The sequence below is a fragment of the Mytilus californianus genome, unplaced genomic scaffold, assembly GCF_021869535.1.
Source record: "Mytilus californianus isolate M0D057914Y unplaced genomic scaffold, xbMytCali1.0.p SCAF_7, whole genome shotgun sequence".
Classification (NCBI taxonomy): Eukaryota; Metazoa; Mollusca; class Bivalvia; order Mytilida; family Mytilidae; genus Mytilus; species Mytilus californianus.
Window position 1 is genome coordinate 37,093,424 of NW_026262723.1, and position 24,842 is coordinate 37,118,265.

Here is a 24,842-nt window from a genome sequence, read left to right on the forward strand (position 1 = left end):
TAACATTCTCAGTTTAATACAAAAACGAAACCTCTAGACTTCACTTACAAATTATATAATCACTCACTCAAAAAACTTAATTCTTCAAAATATTCAGGCCTAACTCTTCAATCAAATTTGAAATAGAATAAACATATCGATAACATGACATCTAAAGCAAATCAGCAGAATTATTTGCAGAAACCATCAAATACCATCACACAAAGTTAAAGCTCATGCATTCAAAGCTTTTGTCCCACCAAAATTAGAGTACTGCTCAACTATTTAGGATCCACATCAAAAACAACAAATTTCACAAATTGAAAAAGTACAGGGAAGAGCAGCCCGCTTCACAAGCAACCGTTTCCACAACACCAGCTCAGTTAACGATATGATGACAGACCTAAATTGGTACCCACTTGAAATAAGGCGATTAAGATACAGACTTGTTTTCTTTTACAAAATTATACATGAAATTGTTGCAGTACCTACATTTGACCTTTTGATCCCACTAGACAATAGAACCAAACATAGCAACCCATACTCATTTAGGCAAATACAAACATCTAAAACAGTTATAAATATTCATTTTCATCCGCGTACAATTATAAATTGGAATCATTTGCATCAACAAATCGTTTCATGCAGTACAGTACAGGGTTTCAAGAGTATGATCCCAGCATTTACCCTTAACCGTTATGGTTATCAAATGTATATTGTTTACCTAAATGTTATTTTTCAAATGTACATATATTATTTAGATTTTTGATTTTGTTTCCTTTATTGGTTTACCTTGTAAATTACAAATCAAATTTTATTGTCAATGCCCGGCGAATAATCTTCAATCAATGAAGGATCGACAGAAACTTAAAGAAGAAGAAGAATTCTCTTGATGCAGTGATATTAAAAGACTCAGCTTTGCATCGCAACTAAATGCGGCCTTGTATGGTGAAAACCATGCTATTTGGCTAAATCTGATGCCTCGTGTAAGAAGAGTGCCACGATTTATGCACGTTAAAAACTCTTTGACCGTTCCGTGGGTGGCATGTTGGAAGGCAACCTTTCTGTCCCTATATATCCAACATACCTTCATTTCAAGCGTCGGTCGGAATTCCTGTCCTTTATACGGGTTAAGAACTTATCCATTTGATTTACTATCAAGTTATGCCAATCAGTCAAACAAAAAACGTCCTTCTTTATCTCTGTTTCATTTATATTACACAATTCTATTTTGAATCTAGATTTTTTTTAAAATTTGTATGTCATTTTACAAAATGCCTAGGTATTTTTTGTTATTTTATATAATGCCTTAAAATTTAGTCATTTTACAAAAGGCCTAAATTTAGAAAATGCCTGTAACATATACAAATGAAAAAGACACATATACCTGCATTTAGTTATACTGCAGAAAGAGGCGTTAAAGACAAACAACTCAGTTGATATATCGTATAACATCAACAAATCAAGTTAAAGTAAGACTACTTATTCTGATTAAAAAGGTTTATTATCTAATTAGTATTAATATGCTTAAATACTGATTTGCTTTGGATAACCTCTTGTCATTTTCTTTCAAAGTCATTGAACATACACATAAGCGATGGGTTTTTTGTGGTCCATTAAACGAACAACTAACATTTAAGGCAAAACTCATGAAACAAATAATATTAAAAAAAGCAGTCATATAGATGCGCGTGTATATACTTTCAAAAATACCACAAATTATTGCTCATAATTTGTGAGCAGTTGAACATTTTTGAATTACACTATTTTGCTTGTAATATAGTTTTCAGTCTGTCCACAGTTTCTGATACAATTTTTTCTCAACGAAAACCTAAAAAAAAAAACATGGTTAACTCTAATAAATTTGGATTATTTGATAACAATTAACCAAAGCAGTTATATTCAGGAAGCTGTTCCCATCCTTGATATGGACAGTGAAATATAAACAACTTCAATTGAACTCTGATGGATAGTTGTCTTATTGACAATCATACCACATCTGCTTAATTTTACATACAAATATGTCTCTGATCTGATTAATAATAGAAGTACGTTGTTCACCTGACTAGTGCTAACATTTTACTGTATAACTAACGTACTAACATTCCGGGAACACACTGAATATTTCTTCTGAATTATACTATATGTAAAAAAAAAGAAGATGTGGTAAGATTGCCAATGACACAGAAATTAACAACTATAAGTCACCGTACGGCCTTCAACAATGAGCAAAACCATACCGCATAGTCAGCTATAAAATGCCCCGTAATGACAAATGTAAAATAATTCATACGAGAAAACCAACGGCCTGATTTTTGTACAAAATAATAAACGAAAAACAAATATGATATACAGCAACAAACGACAACCACTGAATTACAGGTTCCAAGATCGGGTGATCCGTGGGATTTTTTTTCATATTTGACTTCCAGTTTATGTTGGATGATCGTATGATCATATCTGCATAGTTTTTAAACGGAAGCTTATTTCATAGTACAGTTTTTGTTTAAAAATGGTGCATTGCTATACGAAAGAAAAACACCCAACAAATCGGATATATTTTAAGCACCAGAACATTTAAATCTGAGAAAATTACATAGTCAATTAACATTTTGTTATCCCATTGGTCAATTATATAGAAATTAATGGCGAAAATATTCCATCTGCATAAATTCAATAAATAGAATCTTTTTTCAACACAGCATTGTATGGTAATACTATTTATATGGGAATTTCTCTCCAAATAATTTATTTTTGCTAAATAGACTCATTGATAAAGGTTGTGATTTGATTGTTGTTCAATTGTTTTTTTCTGGTGTATCTGTGACTTATATAAATCCGCCTATTTATAATTTGAAACACTTTTTTAATTTCTTGTTTCTCTTCTTTTTTCTTATCAAAAGGGAAGAACTGTGTTATTCCGTATCAGAATATTAAGTACTCTGATTTTCTTTTGGAAATTCTTTCCTATAAAGATTGATCAATGATTAAATGAACTGTACACTCTGAAAACTATGATAAATACAGGAATATAAAGACAGTGAAGTTTGTGTAAACTATCTACCGTCGGGATTGGAGTTTCTATTCAAAATAGACAAGTTTTCGGATAAATATCAACATAAGAAGATGTGGTATAATTGCCAATGAGACAACTCTCCACCAGAGACCAAATGACATAGAAGTTAACAATTATAGGTCACCGTACGGCCTTCAACAATGAGCAAAACCGATACCGCATAGTCAGCTATAAAAGGCCCCGAAATGACAAATGTAAAACAATTTCAAACGAGAAACTAACGGCTTAATTTATGTAAAAAAAAACAATCATGAACATAATACAAATATGATATTCAGCAACAAACAACAACCACTGAGTTACAGGCTCCTGACTTGGGACTAGCACATATAGAATGTAGCGGGGTTAAAGATGTTAGCGGGCGCTCAACACTCCTCCTAACCTGGGACAGTTGTGTAACAGCACAACATATGAACAAACTATAAAAATCAGTATAAAATGGTTTAACTCATCAGATCGATACAAAGCAGAAAAGCAAGTAACAAAAACGCAAACCGGACGTGGCAGGGTATTTATACATCCCAAAAAAAGAATCTAAGTACATATCTGAGAGTACTCGCAGTTACGTATATACATGTTATCAAGGATAAATTTAAGATCTTCAATCATCTCATCATACCTCCAGTAAGTATATATATATATCTAGTATGTTTACATTTCTCATTAGAGAAAAGGCTTTAAATGAGTTGCAGCAAATCCTGCAAATATATTTGAAATTAGATTTTTCAAACGACCATTCAATTAAATAGGAAAACTCTTGTTTGATAAGAATGTGTGGAAGTGAAGTGTAAAGAGTTGAAAAGCCAAAACTGTCAACAGAATCAAAAGGATCACCAAAAGCACGTAATTTATCTAAAACATCCAAATAACTTTTTACACTCCAAAAATAGTTAATTCATGTGTTTTATATGTTTTATTACAATAGTTAATGATAGGTTCTTTGATAGTAGTTAAGGAACTAATTAAAAGCACTGAAAGATTAGTTTTAGAACACTTACAAGAGGCCGAGATGAAACGATATTTTACGGATTTTTTGTGTAGTTTAGGTAATCAATGCATAGCAGGGACCTTCAAATGTTCAGAAGAGGCCTAAAGCTGTGATTTGATTTTGATATGACTGTTTACTATTTTACTATAGGCTTTGTCGGCCTGTACAAACAGAAACCGCTTTGTAAGTTCTTGAAATTTCTTTCTTATTCTAGAAATAGGCGTATCACGTACTCTTTTATTTATTTTTAAATAATTTTCAAAATGTGATATTCGAATATCGACAACATTTATTTAGATAAGAATCAAGAGATTTTTTATCAGATTTTCCCGTTTACAATAATAATACAATAAGATGAAAGAACATCTTTTATGACCTGACGACACTGTTTGCAATGTATTTTAGATTGAGGACGTTATTTTGGTTCTTTTCTTAAAAATATTTAACCTCTCGGTCTTGAACGATATTGAGGTCCCCCGTAATAACATGGCTATAGGGATCATCTTTAAAATTCGACGATTTACAGTCTTAAGTTAGGGGAGTATTATTTTTTACACTGACGTATAATTAAAGATTAAACTTCTGTGTTTTTTTTTCAGTTTTTTTTTGTATGTAGCAGTTATTCGATTTACTATTAATCATTTACTACATGTATATATAATATTAACTTATACATAAATAAGAAGATGTGGTATGAGTGCCAATGAGACAACTCTCCATCTAATTCACAATGTGTAAAAAGTAAATAATTATAGGTCAAAGTACGGCCTTCAACACGGAGCCTTGGCTCACACCGAGCAGCAAGCTATAAAGGGCCCCAAAATGACTAGTGTAAAACAATTCAAACAGGAAAACCAACGGTATACTCCTTATAAAAAAACGACAAACAAGAAACACTTAAGAACCACATCAACAAACGACAACCACTGAAACAGGTTCCTGACTTAGGACAGGTGCAAACAAATGCAGCGGGTTGAAACGTTTTAACAGGCGCTAACCTTCACCCAACCTGAAATAGTAGTGTAACATTACAAAATAGAAAGACACACTATAAAATATCAATTAAAATGGCTTAACTCAATCAAAAAGACATATTAACAAAAACAAGTAAACATACACTGAACGAATAAATTTGATCTATGATTCAATGTCAAAAAGACAACTATAACCTTGGACAAAATGGCGTTAAATAAAATAACGTATAAAGGTAATTTTAAATATAATAATTTTGTTGTTAGGAGTACGGAGATATTTTTTACAAAACAAATAAATTTGTTGTTCATAGTACGAGAACAGCAGTGCAAATTTATCGTCATAATAAATACTTATCACAGGTGGTACATATTAAAAATAGTGAGACGAGATATAACACAAAATAAGTAAACATTGAATAACAAAAATGCATTACAAATTGTGTAACAGGTCAAATTAACACGAAAGTACGATTTGAGAGTACTCGCAGCTACTGAAAGCTAGTTAAAAGCCAAAAACAATTAATAATAAAAAATCATTTATCAGAGACTAAAATCAACTAAAACACATTCCAGGGATTAAGTGTTTTAACGCCATGGACAGTCAAAGAAGACATGACTTGTGCAATGCCAAAATAAAAGTATCGACAGGCAGTAGGATAGTTTGGATTTAACCTTAGAATAAATATGTATAATGTTATATATAAATAAAGCAATCTCTATATAAAAAAAGAACGTGGATGTGTATTTATACATTCAAAAAACTATTCGAATTTAGTTATGTTTTAATTTGTTGATGACAACATTGATATTTGTGCCAATGTCAACAATATTCAAAGATCTTATTACAACATTAATAAGATAACCTTTACTAATAAGTTTGTTGAAAGGTTCGATGAGTTAACACGGATCACATAGTGATTTCCGCGCTTTTAGTACAATATTATCGTAAAATTTAGGATGTGAAATACCGTTTTTAATAAGATTTCTACAGGTACAACCAAATTTACTAATCAAATATTTGTATCTATGAAAGAATTTAGTAAAAGTTTTAAAAAAAATATTGTAACGAAATCCCTGTCTTAATAATTTACCAGTGATGCATTGATTACGTACGGTAAAGTATATGACATCACTACACACACGGTCATGACGAACGAGTTGGGATATATAAACACTGTATGATAGAGCCAAAGGAACATCGCCGTCTAAAAAAGAAAAATTAACAATAGGGAATGAAAAATCGTCTCTTTTGTCGTAAATTTTAGTACGGAGTTTCCCTTTAGAAATTGAAATGTCTAAATCTAGAAAAGGACAACTATACTGCTGTTTATGTTAGATTTATTTATAGTAAGTTCCTTTGGGTAAATTTCGGTAGTATATTTAGAGAACTCTGGATTATTTAACGAAAAAATATCATCAAGATAACGGAAGGTATTGTGAATGTGTCAACCAAATGTAACAATGACGTGTCTTTACTGAGTTTGGTCATAAACTGAGATTCATAGCAATACAGGAATAAATCTGCTATTAAAGGGGCGCAATTAGTGCCAATAGGAATACCTACTACCTGTCGATACACTTTATCGAAAACGTACATATATGTTGTCCATGAGAAAATTAATAGATTCAATCATATCTTCACATTTCCAGTAAGTGTATCTAGCATACTTTCTTTTTTCGTTACAGAAAAAGGCTTTAAACGAGTAACAGCAAACATTTTTGCAACAAGATTTTTTAAAAGACCATTTAATTAAATATGAAAACTTTGTCTTGATCAGATTGTGTAGAAGTGTATTATTACAAAAGTTAATAACAAGCTCTTTGATAGTAGTTAGGGAGGTAGTTAGAAGCACTGACAGATTAGTAGTAGAACACTACTAGATGCGAAGATGAAACGAAATTTAAATGGTTGTTTGTGTAATTTAGGTACATAGTCGGGACTTTCAGATGTTCGGAAGAGGCTTTAAGCTGGGTAGTGGCAGTGATATGCTTGTTTACAATTTGACTCTCTGTGAAGCGTACGGACCTGAATGTAGAAGAATTGATAATTTCGATTTGGAGAACTTCCGTGTAGTATATGCGTCACACCACCACTACATTATTGGCTGCTTTGTCTGCCGGTACGAACACAAACCACTTTGCGAGTACTAGGAGTTTATTTTTAATTCTAGAAATGGTATATCATGAACCCTATTATTAATTTCAGAATTGTTTTCAAAATGAGATATACGAATATCAACAGTATTCATAATTTTATTCAAATAACTGTCCAAAGATTTTTTATCAGATTTTTTACGTTTATGTCTTGATACAAATGTTTTAATTTAATTAACACAAGCGTCAGGTTTACGAGCGGAATGTGTACTAGGGCAAAAATGCCACACATGTGTCACGCATGTACCTAAAAACGCATGTGTCACAGGTGTGTCACATGCATAATACACATGTTTCTTGCCACGCACGTGAATCATGCGTGGTACACATGCGTTCACATGCGTAATACACGCATGTGAATCGCATGTGTCAGAAAAACACCTGTGTCACGCATGTGTTGGAAAACGCATGTGACACATGCGATATTTGCATGTGTAACACATGTATAGTCAAACGCATGTGTAACGCATGTGTTACACAGGAAAATTTTGTTGATGTGAATTTAAGTTAAATTTTTCACATGAATTTTACGTTAAATTTTACATGTGAAATTCACATGAAAAAAAAGTTAATTGTGTCCAAGTTGAAAAAAATTAACATCAAAATTAAAACTTGTTTATTAACATCTTATACCTTGTAAGACATATATTCCATTGAAAATCTTATTTTACTTTTAAAAAAATTATTTTCACATGAAACCCCCCTTTTTTTGAATGATCAATGCATTTAAATGGGGAAACATAATTGGAACCCCCCTTTTATCCTGTGTTGGGACCCTCCCCCTTTTAAAAATGGCTGGATCAGCCCCTGATTATCCTTAATTGTCACCATAATAAATGGTATTTTATCCAATCAGCTTAGGAAAATAATCGCAGTAAAAAAAGGCAAAGTAAATAAAATTGCAATAATTGTCAGATACGGGTCCAGGATCCTTAAAAAAAAGTGAGACTAGACTTGTAAAAAGTCTCTCTCTATATATAATTCCTAAAGGGAGTAGGCGAGGGGATTCTGTGAATCATCCCACTTCCCCCATAAAATGTTCTTCTTATTTGAACAATTAAAAGTTTAATCTTTAAACATTTATTTTAATTAAGATTTTCATTGGTATTTCTTTTAATACATATACACAGGTAAAAGAAGTATGCATTTATATTAGGAGAATTAGGTGTAAATTGCAGCCGGATCTTTTGATCTTCACCACTTTGAAAAAAAATGATTTAGAACTTGGAATATCTAGATGTGTTGTGTTGTGTTTTTGTTATTTTTGTTTGAATAACTTTCTCAAAGGTGTGTTACAATAACCTTACATCTCTTTTTATTCCTATATATCTGCCAACTATCTTGGACAAAAGACAGACAGATACACCCAGTAGATATATTTAAGTCTTAGGTGCTTCATACAGTTATGGAACTAAATTATAAATTTGCATATTTTATTTAGTATTTTCTTATTTGTAACCCTTGTGTTACAAAAATGACTGATTGTATGTAACATTGACATTGGGTTGTACAAGTGTAAATTTAAAAATTACCTGGTTTGGTAGTTCAAACAAACGTGACCAATTAACATTGTCAATACTTGATTGTTGACCATTCTGATTATCTGTCCAAGTACAAAACTATGCTAACAATATAATACACATGAGCATATAGAAAGTACTTGAAAAGTTTCAGAGTGTTTGGGGTAGTCTGTCCTGTTCAATACAGCTCATAAGATAAAGGGGAAAGCAACACTATTATCGTGTTTAAATCACGACAAACAATAGTCACTACATACTTTCGTCCCTTTAATTTTTAGGCTTATACAATGTACAGAATAATATACCATTATAACTTTATCATACATTTCTTCATCTTTGGTGTGGAATAAAAGCAAAGGATATAATTACCTGCTTATATTTTACTTGTGTTTCAAGCAAGCATTTGGTGGGTTGAGAGGGGTTTACTGTAACGACGGTTATAAACTTACATAGGCGGATCCAGGGTGGGGGGCCTGGGGGGGAAATTTGGTTGATTATATAGGGAATCACTGAAGCATGACTGGAGCGGCCCCCCTTAGGTCAGTCAGCGGGCCCCCCTTATGAAAAGTTCTGGATCCGCCACTGACTTACCACCACCCACGTGCCACCACATCAGTGTCCTGCAGGCACTTGCCCGCAGGTGGTGTCAAAAGTTACATGTGCTTGTGTTTTTTCAAAGTTCATAAAATGTGGAACAAATGTCCTCAATTTCTCTATTCTATTTATAAGGGGAACATAAATTTCAATGATCAGTGTTGGAGCTGGGACTATTGTATAATAGTCTCCATAATAGTCACAGGTTGGAGGCATTAATGTCATTAATACCATTGTGAGGGTACTACTGGAAAGAAGTTGTTTAAGAATAGATCAACCAAGGATTTGTTTATTGGATCAACGGTGATAACATTTTAAAACTGTGATACCCAAACAACCTTGGTTAATAATACTGTACAGAAATTCCCAGTAACCGTTGGGCTTAACATTACATAAAAACTAAAGATTGTGCCATTGACGGATCCAGAAATTTTCATAAGGGGGCCCACTGACTGCTAAAGAGGGGGCCTCCCTAGTCATGCATCAGTGATTCCCGATATAATAGATCAAATTTTTGCCACAAAAAGGGGAGGGGCAGGGTGCTCTAAATCCGCCTTTATGTGCAACACGAACCTCCAAAATACATGGGTGAACTCAAGTATTGTGAATGATAAAGTTAGGAACTTTCTGCTCAACATGTGGCAACCTAGGTTTGAGTATACATGTAATTGCCAACTTGAAATTAAGTAAGTAAAACTTTGATTTGATTCGCCATATTGGCAAACATGTGAAGATAAGATCTGGTGAGCTTTTCGTCGAATATCATGAGGAGATAGTGTTAAAAATATTTGCATAGTTCATGAGTTGAAAATTATAAAACAAAATATATTGTTTAACCTTGGACAAAAAGATCAAGTCCAAAACTGGCTGTTATTTGTGTAGGCTACCTTAATCTTGAAGAGTATGCAATTCTAAATCAAGGAGGCGGTAGGCAATTTCCTAATAATATTACAAAGGAACTTGTCACAGATTCTTAACTAAACGTCTATCAGATTAGTAAAATTTCTAATTCACTGACATCTGTTGGACATAGATACTCAAATTGCAGAATCTTATTAGTAATAAAAAAAAATCTGTGTTTTCTGTGACATCATTTTGAAAAATATATGTTTATATTTTATTTATTACACTCTAACTGTCTAACATTTAATTCTCCTCTGATTAGAATTTAGAGTAATTATCGTTTGTCAATTTTCCAAACTTCCCATGCCCCCCTCGGCAGAGTTATTTAATTCTGAATGGAACAAAATGTGAATGAGTTATAAATAATATATAAATGATTGAATATTCTTTATTTAGTTTTTCTTTATTCTCAATTCTTCCAGAGACATGTATATGCTCTGAGAATAATGTCTTTGCATGATTCATCATAATTAAGTATACTCAATTATTCTCTATGATCCTTCTTTCTATATTTTTGCTTTTCAACTATCTATATATTTTTTTTGTGTCCTTATTTAAATCCACATTCTTGATTCCAGACTAACTGTCATATATATACGTAAATGTACGAAAGCTTGGCACGTCGAATACGGAAACCCGGAAATCTTTTCACCGTTGTCGTTTTTATACTATGACGCAAAATCCATGGACGCTCGTCTGCTGCTGAATTCATGTTTTAAAAGAATGGACAAACGTAGTCAGATAGTTGATACAAAGACCTTTGATTTTTCAAACTGATGGATCAAAAAGTTATTATAAACAGATATATTGAAATGGGTTAGTAACTTACATTGTCGATTAACTGAATCCGGGACCGGGGAACGAAAGTCAACGCAACGAAAGTGTTTCGTTTTGATGGATTACGTACCAACTTATTGTACTTGGAAAGCGCAAATATAAATATAATCATGCGCATTTTTAGGAAGATGCTAGTGCTATACTTTTCAAAAACCATTTGACTTTATCCATGTCATGCATGTATAAACCCGAAAATCAGTCAAAGATTGGCAAAAACGGAAGCAAGTCAACTCGCCCCATTGCAATTGGCAAAACGCCCCATTATTTTAAAATCGCTCCACTCTTGTTTAGGGAGCTACCATTTGATTTTTATGGGAGAGGGGGCTTTGACGGAATTTGAAAAAATGCGGGACAGGAGTTTTGAGTAAAAAAATAAAAGCCAGGACCGAAAAGAATAAATAATAAACTGTCAGGACAGATATTACAACTAAAAACAATGCAGGATAACTGTTCATAACATTTTCATCCTAGCCCCCCCCCCCCCCCCCCCCCCACCAAATCAAGTGGTAGCTCCCTTCATACCAACTTGCTTGCCCCACATTAAAAAAAAATCGCCCCACTTGTGAAAAGGATTAAATCCTGTTAAATATACAATGTACTCCTGCCAACAGTGGCAACTTGCCTAACTTGGGTAAAATCCAAATGAATATAATCATGATAATATATAATAAATATATTATAAACAGATAAAGGTCTACCAACTCGCCCTAAATGTACTTTACAGTGGCGGATTTACCGGGGGGGCACAGGGGGCACGTGCCCCCCCAGTCGAGGTCACCAAAAAAGTTTTCTCACATAGTTTTATTGCTACTGTATCTGCTTATCTAGATATCTAGATAGAAAATCAAGACACAGCTTGATTTGACTTCCTAAACTGGTCATTAATTAACCCCAGCTTCAACATGCGTGATTTATGACAAGTTATCGATGGGTGTGTAAATATTGACACCTTTGTGTAATGTCTATACCCAAAAGCATTTATGTAAACTACATGTACATGTACATGCTGGTTGGAATTAATACGAATATATTAACAGGATCAATATCGATTAACAAGTGAAATCTTCTTATCAGGAAAGAAATTACCAACTAAAATCGGTCTTAAAAGAATATGTAAAAATAGATGTTTAGTGTCAAGAAGGTTAGTATCGATATGAGATATACGTCTTTATTACCAAACACTCACATTGTATACGGTTTCTGGGGAATGTGTCTTTCTCAGAACAGTCTTTTTCGAACTTTATTAAACAACAAACAATTTTTTCAATGCATACAGCATTTTTATTTAAACTCAAATGTCGTGTTTCTTTTCCTCATATTTTTTATGGAAACCATCGATTTGTCTTTAAAAAAAACATCCCCTTCCACAAAACATGAATGGTCTGTGCCTGATATATAATCATCAATAAAATGATATTGTATTTTTGAAAACCTACTTATAGTACAGTAATATTTGTATATTTTTTCTTGTTTCAATTACCGTGTATGAGGGTATGAATAGGTTACCGTGAATGAGGGTATGAATGGTTTACCGTGAATGAGGGTATGAATGGGGTTTACAGATTAGAGAATAATGGTCAAAAAGTAAAGACTAGAAAAGAAATGGGCCCAAAAAATATAGAAAAACAGATTAAGGGTGTTGAACTATAAAGAATAGAGGACATTATATATAAAAGAGTAGAAAGAAATGGACCCAAAATTAATTAAAAGATATAGAAATGAAGACCTAACCCCCCCTCCCCCCCCTACACGACCACCATCATCCCCAATACATGACACCACCACCATATATACATCTCTAAACAAATCTTTAAATTTGGTTTCATGGTGCCCCCCCAGACATCGAGGTTCTGGATCCGCCCCTGCTTTAAAAAAATGAAAACTTATCTACCCAGAATTAAAAAAAAAAATTGAAATTTAATATATGATATTTATTGAATTTAAATGATGTTTCACTTCTTAAAATATAATTGTAGATTCATTATTTACTATAATTTAATTTATGTATTTATTGGAAAATAACTTTATTCTTGCATTAGCTTAGTTATTTGCAAAATAATTGCAAAGAAACCTGTTAATTGTATCATAATCTATCTGATTGTTTTTTAGCCGACTCAAAATCATGCTGTTAATTAGGGCCCCCTGTTGTACATGTACTTAGGAATCGGACACCTCCAGAAGATGAAAGATCTACTTTACATGTACGTAATGTAAATATAAAAATTAGAAAATGTGGTATGATTGCCAATGAGAAAAGAGAGGAATTGGTAAAAGTCCGTGAAAATTCACTTGTTTTCCAATCCTAATAAAACTGTCATATTGTAATGTTTAAATAACCTAATTATTTTCAAAATAAAATCTTGTTTACACTAATGAGAAAAGACAACTCTCCATCAGAGATCAAATGACATCAAAGTTAACAACTAGAGGTCACTGTACATCCTTCAACAATGAGCAAACCCCATACCATATAGTCAGCTATAAAAGACCCCAAATGAAAATGACAAATTTGTAAAATAATTCAAACAAGAAAACTAGTAGACTAATTTATATACAAAACAAAGAACAAAAAAAACAAAATATGATACACAGCAACAAACGACAAACTGAACCACTGATTTACAGGCTCCTGACATGGGACAGGCACATACATACAAATATGTACAGGATGGGGTGGGGCTAGACTAGTAGTTTGTGGTGCCGAACCCACCTCCTAACCTGGTATATTGATGTGAAAAGGGCTTAAGGCGAAGTGTACGTAATTGCACGCCTCTAGCGGAATTCAGGATAAAAAACGTGCGTCATTAGTTACGCGGGTTATCTCCCCTACTCCAAGAAAGGAAAAATGGGCACATGAAAGAGAAATGACTTCGTGCGGTCTATCATGAATTCAAACAAGTACTCATGTGCTATCTCAAAACTTCAAAGAAATAATTAGAATGACTCCAATCAGAAATCTGAGTATCCTATTGTGAGTTAGTCTGACTCTATTACCACTGTTTTTGTTTTAGACACGCAGGAGCAGGTACACAATACGACTCGTGTTTATTTCAACAGAAGGTAAAAACGCCTAAACAACAAAATTATAACCAAATAAAAAATAAACCAGTGACAATTCTGCTTCTATTCGTATCAAATTCATTAAAATCAAACCAGAATTGACCCCACAATATTTTTTGAAAAACCATAGTTTTGAATGAAATGCACAGTGTACTGTAGATCCTGTAGCGTAAAATTGTAGGTAACGAATAATAATATTGCATGTGAATTTGTGTCTTGAACAAGAAAGACGTTGGCATGTCCGTTTTTATGCAATTGAAAATTTTATGATGTTTTATATTTTATTATTTATGTAAAAAGTATAAAAGATACTAAGGAGTAATCGACCACTAGTACAACATTTATAAGCCGAAGAAAAAGCCAACAGCAAAAAAAAATCTATGTCATCCAAATCTCAGTTTTCAAGGTGCAGAAAATAAACAGGTGTCTTCTATTCCGTCTGCAATTTTTAGGGAAAGTAAAATCTAAATTTAGAACCATGGTTGAAACTGAAACTACACATGTATGATAAAAATAGAACGTGTTATTTTTTCTTAATCAAATTCCGATTTCGAAGGGATAGCGAAATTTGTTCTCTTTTGTTGTGCTTTTGTGTATCATTCAGCAGTAGTATAAGGTAGGGGAAGAAGGGGTAGGGGTGAAGAATAATAGTTCTACAATGTCGGGGCTTTTTATAACCCGGCGACTATATACGGTATGGATTTTCTCATTGTTGAAGGCCGCATGATTGCCTATAACAATTGCTTACATCAACATCCTTTAAGGTAGCTGGGGTGTCTAAATGTTGGACGATAGATTTTTCTTAAACTTCTGTAAGACTTCTGTGTCAATGTAATTTTTAATTTCAATATAAAAACTGGGGATCACGGACCTTGTTTTTTCGTAATAACACATTGAAATTAACGAAATTTGGGTTATTTTATATTGTTGATATAGGGGAAACTTAAGTTTTCCTTATTGCGGAAACATTAAACGATAGAATTGGCTAAAATTCGATGAGAGAATTGCTTTTCATTAATAACTTCGAAATATCAAATAAAAATATTATAACCGATTATTTAAATACGTATAGAATCATTCTGTCAAAGCTGTGTTTACTGGGACAATTTTAAACTTGATATTTGATTCATAATTATTAGAACATTACAATATAAAAAAAGAACATGTGGCATGATTGCCAATAAGACAACTCTCCACAAAAGTCCAAATGACACAGAAATTAACGCTTGAGCATTTGCAATAATTAGGAAAATGGGTTATACACACTCACGATTTTGTTACGACACTGTACGGTATAATAGCGTTATAGAGTAGAAATTGTGATGACGTTACAGAGGACATCAATAACGTCGCCGATTGTTTTTATTCTTTCCGCTAGAAATCAAACTTCCACAGGATATAGCTTGAAAACTAGCACGGTTGCTAAGGACTTTCTTTGCACCAATGGGTTCGTCGTTCATTTTTGAATCGCATATCGATTTTTAAAAAAATCTGTGGAGCAACGAATTAGAAAATCTTGATAAAGTAAAAATATCTGCCGATTTTTATGATTTTCCCTATATATCCTTTGTATTTTTGGCTTATCATGCTGTTAATTTCAACAGCTTGTATCTGAAAAACGAAAACGGTTACCCCCTTTTTTTATTTTATTGTGTGATGTATTTTTACAAGCAGAATCCACATGTAAAATTTAAAAAAATTCTGTGGAGTAGTTAATTACGTACACTTCGCCTTAACTCGTCAGATCTATACAAAGTAGAAAGACATCTAACAAAACCACACACAAGACGTGGTGGGTACTTACACATCCCCACAACAAAAAAGACCAAGTTCAGATCTGAGAGTACTCCCAGTTACTAACACCTAGTTCAAAGCCAAAAACAAGGTACATTGTACATGTACAATGTATTTACCACCAAACCTTGCCTGGTTTAGTCCATTTCTCAGATACTACCTTATATAAAATAGTCCAACTTTTGGTGTAATTTAAACAACTTTGAATGACTTAAAATTTCAAAGTATCATGATTATTAATAACTTAATCCCCAAAGATTGGCATTATAAATCATGACAGATTCAGAGATCCTGTAATATATACTGTACATGTAATCACTTTTGTTCATCCCTTCATTCTAGGGTCATATGGAATTTATATGATGGATTAGAACATTAATAAAATGATTAAATACTTTTTTGTAGTCATTTTTTTTTCAGGGAAAGTTTGTTGGTCTAGTTTTAAAAGATCAAAGCAAGCCAATTTTGCCAGATCAAAATATTAAAGGCAATTTTGGCAGATACATTGTATTATAACTTCATTTTATTAAACATTATTTATTTTAGCTTTTTCAACGAAAGTACAATTACTTTGAGAAGTAGGAGAAGCTAAGCAACAGGACAGAATTCATTTGAGGCATTGCTTTCTAGATTATATAGTGGAGTCATAGATTGTCCTATTGATTTATGTGGATATGAGGAGCAGTAGTCAATGAATAATTTTGTGATGAGAGGTATGTAATGAAAATGATAACTATGTTTGAATAATTTTTTCTTGTCAGGCTCTGTACATGCAGTTTCGAAGATTTTTTTAAAAGTTTGAGGTCAAAGAGTTTAAAGTTTGATTCTTGTAATGTTGTGGGCAAGTTCGAAAATTATCCATGTTAGAAGTGACAAATTTATTTTTTTTACAGGTCATTTTTATAGAAAATTGCATTCAAAGCTCTCTTAATCGCTTGTTCTTTTTTGTCTAGCCACAACAGTTATGAAGCTGTGACTTAGGCATGCTGTTTTCAATAGAGGCATAGTTGTAAAAAAATTGTTGATATTCATGATGAGGTCAGTTTAAGGAAACCAAGAAATAAAACCTTTGCACCTTTTGTTGGCGGTATACCATCTTTTCCACAAGTTCATTGTTTTCTGTTTAGTATTAAATTTATAATTAAGATTTATTATCACATCGGTGATCCGTTTATTTGGCAATTTATACAGGAATAATGTCACTTTGAAATGTACACAAATGTATGAGTTAGAAAGTAAGTGCTATTAAAATTTAGGTTTACAGAAGTTATTTCGTGGAAATATATATTGTTTAATGTAATGAAAATTGCATTGCAAGCAATCCCAAACAGGTCTACATTTCTTTTAGATTATTTATGAAAATGTTTAAAAGAACAACCATATTGTATACTACAGCAAAAAAGTTTTGAGGTCGTATATTGCTATCAACTCGTTCGAAGACATTTGGTTTCCGGACAATAACTTCAGTTTAAGTGTATGAATGTCTATGAAATTAGATTTAAAGGTTCAATACCACAAAAGGAAGGTTGGGATTATTTTTGGCGTCATGGTTCAACCAGTGTAGGAATTAGGGGACAAAAAAGGCCCAAATCAAGCATTTTTCTAAATTCAGGACAATAACTTGTTTATAAGTATTTTAATTGCTATGAAATTGTACCACAAGTAGAAGGTTAAGTTTCATTTTGGGGGTATTTGCCCAAACCATTCAGGAATTAGAGACCAAAAAGGGTCTAAAACAAGCATTGTCAGACTGGCCTATATTATTAATTGATCATGATAAGTTGTTCTCGTTTAGAATACATAAAATATTTGCCTCTGGACATTAAAATAAGAAAAAAAGTCAATCAATTTATGTTATTGCATTATCAGAATGAATTTGCAAATATATAACAATTAAATTATGTTGTATCCTTGGAGCTTTTTCAATGACCTAGCATATAAATATAAAAAGATGAGGTATGATCCTCAATGTGACAACTATCAATTAATAGACCAAAGGACAAAGATGTAAACATTTACTGGTCAATGTACAGCCTTAAACAATGAACAAAATCAATACCATAAAGTAACCTACAAGGATGAAAAATATAAACTACATACAGTAATGGCAGACAGCAAACAACATAAGAACCAACTTTCAAAATTAGCCAAAAAGGACTGGATTCATCAATAGGTCTTATATTAAAAAAGGTGCAAAAAACATGTTTTCCCAAACTAAAATATCTATCAGTTTACATTCAACAGATTTAGTGTAACAATGTTTCACAGTTTGTCATTTTATGCAGTCTTAAGAAAAGTATGACTGTGTAATGTCAAAATATTCAATATATCAAAAGGGTATAAAACCTATTTCTCAATGCAAGTATGCAAGGATGTACAGACAGACAAGTGTAAAACTTGATGCCCCCTCCGTTACGACAAGGGCATAAAAAAGAGATGCACAATGGGACTATGTCGGAAGTTTTAATAAATTATGAATTACATGTTTATGCAGAAAAAACACATACAAATGTGTGTTCTTGTGTGCAGATATAACTAATTCCATGTCAAAATTCCATGTATGTTTGACAAAGTTGTTGATATCCAAAAAACATTAAAAAAACTTTAAATGGGGATTTTCCAGTTTTGGGACAATAACTCAAAATGTGTTCACCAAATGGCAAGAAACTTTTGTGACTTGTTTGTATCTATTGACATGAGCTCCCTTTCGATTTTTATAAATTTAAGATTTTATGTTTCCAAGTTGTGGGGTTAATTTCATTTAAAAAAGGGAGATTTTCCAGTTTTCAGACAATAACTCAAAAATGCTTACAGCAGTTTTCATAAAACTTTGGTGAATTGTTTATATTTATTGTCATAAGCTCCCTTTTGGTTTTTATTAATTTTAGATTTTATGTTTCAGAGTTATGTGATTTTATTCATAAAAAAGGGGGATTTTCATATTTCAGACAATGCTTTGAGCAGTTATCATGAAACTTTGGTGACTGGTTTATATCTATTAAGATAACCTCCCTTTAGTTTTTCATGAATGTCTGATTATGACATTGAAAAGTTATTGAACTTTATTCTTTGAATAAGCGATTGGTGTATCATGTGCTCATGGTGCAGCTGTCTATTTATTTTGGGCCAGGTTTTCAAATTGGTCTACATGCAGGGGTTAAAATTTGCATTAAAAAATGAAAGGTCCTGGACTATTTGAAATTTTCAGTCCAGTGAAAGGTCCTCCATTTTTTTTGTCAACATTGAAACCATTCTGAAGCGTACGAAAGGTATAAATAAAATGTACTTCTAGAATTTTATGTTTGACATCATGAGTACGCATATGACGTCACATTGTTTAGTTGCTAAAGACAATGCAAAATATTTGTTAAATGTTATTTATTTTAATATGCTGCATTAGAAAGTAGATAACTGTATTGTATTTTAAGCTTGGCCTTCATTAAACTTGATTTTACCATAGGCGGATCCAGGGGGGGCGGCCCCCCTTTTGTGGTAAAAATTTGGTTGATTATATAGGGAATCACTGAAGCATGACTGGAGTGGGCCCCCCCCCCCCCCCCCCCCCCCCCCTTTAGTTATAAAAAGTTCTGGATCCGCCACTGTTTACTGTCACATCACTAGGTAAATACAGAATTCTCCTAAATGGATAAGCTAATTGTTTGCAAAACTCTTTGAATACTTATTATAGTCTTGCATCCACATGCTATTAATAAAGTACTGTTTTCTCCCTTTCAGCTGTACATTGTATTACAACAAATGGACAGAGGAGTTGACTATTGATAGTGACTGATAATGGACTGGAGTAACCTAGGGTCCAATGACTCCATGCCTGACAGTCCATGTGTACATGTATGTCAACAGCCAATTCTAAGTAACCTTAAACATATATATACAAAAGACCTAAAATAATAGTATGTGCATCTATGGGAGACTTATATGTCACTGTTATCACACAGTGTTGTGTGGCTTCATTACTGATTAGAGACTAATCAGATTATCCTTTACTTTAAGTTCAAATATAATGTACATGTACTCAATGATTATGACTTGCCTTCATTAACTTGTAATAATTATGATGCAGGATCCAACATAAGTATTTTTTTTTTACCTACATTTTATGCATCAGTCTCGCTGATTTTTTAAGTACCTTGTAAATGTATATGGATATATGTATGAATTTAGTTGTAATACTTAGTTTTGAGCCTTGCACATATATACATCATTGTACATTGTCATAGAAGTTAAAATTACTTTGATCGCTGTCAGACAATGACAGAGTGTTTTGAAAATTGCTTCATAATGTTGATCAGATTACCTTATTTAATTAAAAAAATGTTATTGTCACAGATTGAAATTTTTAGTATTTTATAAATAAGGTCTTACAATGTATGGTAGGATTGTCAATGAGAAAACATTCCATTAGTCAAAGAGGATGTAAAAAAATTTAGGTCACTGTATGACTTTCAACAATGAACAAAACCATACTACTGTAAAAGCAGAAATTTTCGTGGAGGATTTAATTTCGTTTATTTCGTGGAAAGAATATATCCACGAAATTAAAACCCCCACAAAAATTTAACCTACATATAATATCACTTCCATTTACTGGAAACCACAAAATTAAATCCCCATGAAATCTTGTAAAGGGACAAAACCACGAAATTTTAACCCCACGAAAATTAATGTTTCTACAGTATATAGTCAGCTGTAAAAGATCCTGACAAAGTGAGCAACAATCCAATCCAGAAAACTAGTGATGTTCCAATTAACATGTGCAGTATTGGTTATAATATAAAAATATCACTTGTTTTCTCTCTCTTTGCCAAGGGATAACTGTATTCCTAATTTATTCTTATTGGAAAGCAGACTGCATCAGGTTAAGATTTTATATGATAATCACAGGAATTTTAATTTTCAGAATTAGCTCCTCAGATGTAAGTGGAAGGGAAGCTATATACATTATATGTTTAAATGAAATTAACAACAGGATTAGATATTGAGGAGATCCTATAGCTACAGTATATATAAATGTAACTGGTATGTATTTGTTACAGTATTTAATTTCCAAATGGTATAACAAAAATACTGAATTCCAAGGCAATTTCAAAAAAATCGTAAGGGTTCCGCAGAACCCAGTGTCTCGCCTACTTTTGCTGTTAATTGCATCATTTTCTCATCACTTGGCATCCGTCGTCGTCCGTTAACTTTTACAAAAATCTTCTCTGAAACTATTGGGCCAAATAAAACCAAACTTGGCCTAAATCATCCTTAGGGTATCTAGTTTAAAAAATGTATCCGTTGACCCTGGCCATCAACCAAGATGGCCAATATTGCTAAAAATAGAACATGGGGATAAAATGCAGTTTTTAGATTCTATCTTTGAAACCAAAGCATTTAGAGCAAATCTGACATGGGGTAAAAATGTTCATCAGGTGAATATCTAATAATCTATCTCTGTTGAATTTTCGGACGCATCAGACAACCCGTTGTTGGGTTGCTGCCCCTGAATTGGTAATTTTAAGAAATTTTTTTTCAATTTTTATACGACCGCAAAAAATATTGGTATCACGTTGTCGTCGTCGTCGCCCGAAGACACTTGGTTTCTGGACAATTACTTTAGTATTAGTAAATAGAAATCTATGAAATTTAAACATAAGGTTTATAACCACAAAAGGAAGGTTGGGATTGATTTTGGGGGTTATGGTCCCAACAGTTTAGGAATTAGGGGCCCAAATAAGCATTTTTCTAGTTTCATGACAATAACTTGTGGAACAGTGTATGGATCTCTCTGAAATTATACTACAAGTTTCCATACCACAAAGGGATGGTTAGGATTGGCTTTGGGGGGTTATGGCTCAAACCATTTAGGAATTGGGGGCAAAAAAGTGAGAAAAAACAAGGGTGTCCTGGTTAATGGAAAATTACTTAAGAACAAATTACAGTGTAAGGGAGGTAATTCAAATACAACTTGGAAATTTGAATTGAAATTATGACCATAACTGAGGGAAAAGGGGGTGGCGGTCAATTCGCAACAGTATAGTGTATTACACAAAAGCAAAATTTTGAATATAAATTCAAATCATATAACCAATTCTAAGTTCTTTGACTACAGTTATTCTGTGTCAGAAACCTATTATGTGTCAAATATTGAATTGCAATCCAAAATCAGACCTGTATCAAGCGCGAATACTGTGTCCATTTTTGCCCCAACTGTTCAGGGTTGGACCTCTGTGGTCGTATCAAGCTGCGCTCGGCAAAGCAATTTATTGGTTATTATCTTGAACATTATAATAGAGATAAACTGTAAACAGCAATAATGTTCAGCAAAATAAGATTTACAAATAAGTCAACAGGATCAAAATGGTCAAATGACCCCATAAGGAGTTATTGCACTTTAAAGTCAAATTTATCATTTTTTTCGTAAATTTTTGTAATCTTTTACAAAAGTCTTTTCCTGAAACAACTGAGACAAATTTAACCAAACTTGGCCATAATAAGCATTAGGGTATTTAGTTTAAAAATAGAACATAGGGGGAAAAATGCAGTTTTTGACTTATATCTTTGAAACTAAAGCAAAAGTATTATCGGTTGCATTATTTCATGCATCAATTGTAAAATAAAAAAAATATCAGGTGAGCAACACAGGCTCCTTGGAGCTTTTAGTTGGTATTGTAATTTAAATGAGGTTAAGTCATGTAAGAAAGGGGCTTGAGAAATGAGGAATTGTGTTTCTACATGCACTTAGTAATCTAGATCTATAATACTAAAATAACAAGGTCCAATTTGTGAGCCGGCATGACATAAAAATGACGATTCAAAGAATTCAACTTTATTTATAACTTATATATATAGGACAATGGTGTTGATTAAAAATTACACCATTCCAGGCCCATTTGTTTTCCACATAATTATTACTACAGATAATTAACAAGTTCTGGGTCGAAGGGTTCAAAAAGAAAGATTTTGAAAGCAGAGAAAACTGTGCACCTAATGACCAGCATGACATTATTAGATGACAAAACGAAAAATCTTAAAATTCAGGCTAAAAATAAGGCTAAGGTACTTTGCTTCAGTCACAACACCATGATGTCCCGGAGTATTCTAGTATATATTATATATACAGGTAATGTGTAGTACACATGCATGAATAGAGTTAGTTTTCATTATTACGGTAATTTATGTTGATAAAAATGAGAATATGTAGTATTATTGCCAATGAGACAACTATCCATCAGAGTCCAAATGACTGAATGTTAGCAACTATAGATCACTGTATGAACAGCTTTCAACAATGAGCAAAACTGATACTGCATCTAGCAAGCTATAAAAGGTCCTGAAATTACAGATGTAATACAATTCCAATTTACGTAAAAGACATTAAACGAAAAATAAATATGATAAACAACAACTATTATATTCCACTCCAGTTGTTCACACGATATATATATATATATATATATGTAAGTTTGGTAAATCATTGGAGATTAAATTGATGTTATCATTTTTTGCCTGATTGGTAATCCAATATTTGATGTATGTTTTACAAAAAATATATGCTGTTTTTGTCTCGCTTGGCGTTGGTGACGACAGCGGCGTCAACAATGTATTAGTTTGTGATTAGGTCTAGTTTATAGTGAACCACAAGTAGTAAGTCGAAGATATTTGGTATGCAGTTGTATTAGTATTGGCACATCTCATTACCATGGAGATTATTTGGCCCCGCCCCCTCAGTTATGGTTTATTGACTTAATTTGAAATTCTTGCTTAGTCTTCATGTATTAGTTTGTGATTAGGTCAGTTTATGGAGAACCACTAGTGGTAAGTTAATTATGATTGGTATGCAGTTGTATAAGCATTGGCATATCTCATTTCCATGGAGATTATTTGGCCCCACCCTCTCAGTCATGGTCTATTGACTTTTAAATTTTTGCTTAGTTTTCATGTATTAGTTTGTGACTAGGTCAGTTTATGGGGAACCACTAGTGGTAAGTTCATGATAATTGGTATGCAGTTAAATACGCATTGGCATATCTCATTTCCATGAAGATTATTTGGCCCTGCCCGCTCAGTCATGGTCTATTGACTTTGAAACTTTTGCTTAGTTTTCATGTATTAGTTTGTGATTAGGTCGGCTTATGGGAAACCACTAGTGGTAAGTCAATGATATTTGGTATGCAGTTGTATTAGCATTGGCACATCTCATTACCATGGAGATTATTTCCCCCCCCCCCCCCCCCCCCCCCCCCCCCCCCTCAGTTATTGTTTATTGACTTTAAAATTTTCTTAGTTTACATGTATTAGTTTGTGTTTAGGTTTTTTAAAGGGAACTACTTATGATAAGTCAATGGTATTTGGTATGCCTTGTATTAGCATTGGCACATCTAATTTCCATGGAGATTGTTTAGCCATGTACCTTTAGTCATGGTTCATTGACTTTGAATATTTGCAAATCTTACATGTTAAAGTGTTGCTATTTTAATTTCAACATTTGCATTATCGAAATTACTAAAAAGCGAGACATATCTCTGTGATTACAGTTTATTTTTTTTATTACAGCAACTGTATTCCAAGAGTCGGATGGCTGATAATGTATTACAGGATTTTATCATTCAAGCAACATCTTAGGAGGATAAGTGCAAATGTATGAAGGAAGCCTTGGGTACAAATAGCAATTACAGCAATTACATGCAGGAGAGAACTCTTAACATTACTAACAGACATGTAGTCATTATATGGGAGTGGTGTATTCAAGAAATCTAAAACACATGGAATTAAATATCGTGTATATTTTTTCAACCACAAGTACTCTCAGAATATAATACAATTCAAATTCAAATTATTGTGCCAACATGACAATTACAGTCTAAAAATGGAAAATGCATGTTTTAAACTGATTTTTATATAAATATTTGAAATAAGAATAATTTTTAGTTTATTGTGCAGCCAAACTTTGAGATCTTCTA

General features: G+C 32.7%; 2 long non-coding RNA genes across 3 annotated transcripts in view; one reads left to right on the forward strand and one right to left on the reverse strand.

Moving 5' to 3' along the window:
* Window positions 1–1,472: 1,472 nt before the first annotated feature.
* LOC127708394 (uncharacterized) overlaps window positions 1,473–24,842 on the reverse strand; it is a 30,548-nt gene continuing 7,178 nt past the window's right edge. The window contains exon 5 of the long non-coding RNA XR_007985264.1: window positions 1,473–1,810. This is a non-coding gene — a long non-coding RNA (uncharacterized LOC127708394). The remainder of the gene's footprint in view (window positions 1,811–24,842) is intronic.
* Window positions 10,653–24,803, forward strand: LOC127708392 (uncharacterized). Of its 2 annotated transcripts, XR_007985260.1 has the most exons (6): window positions 10,653–11,004; window positions 13,135–13,226; window positions 16,426–16,592; window positions 19,615–19,728; window positions 20,798–20,916; window positions 24,436–24,803. It is a non-coding gene; the product is annotated as an uncharacterized LOC127708392 (long non-coding RNA). The 2 variants fall into 2 exon arrangements; XR_007985259.1 differs by lacking the exon at window positions 10,653–11,004 and having other exon boundaries at window positions 12,901–13,226.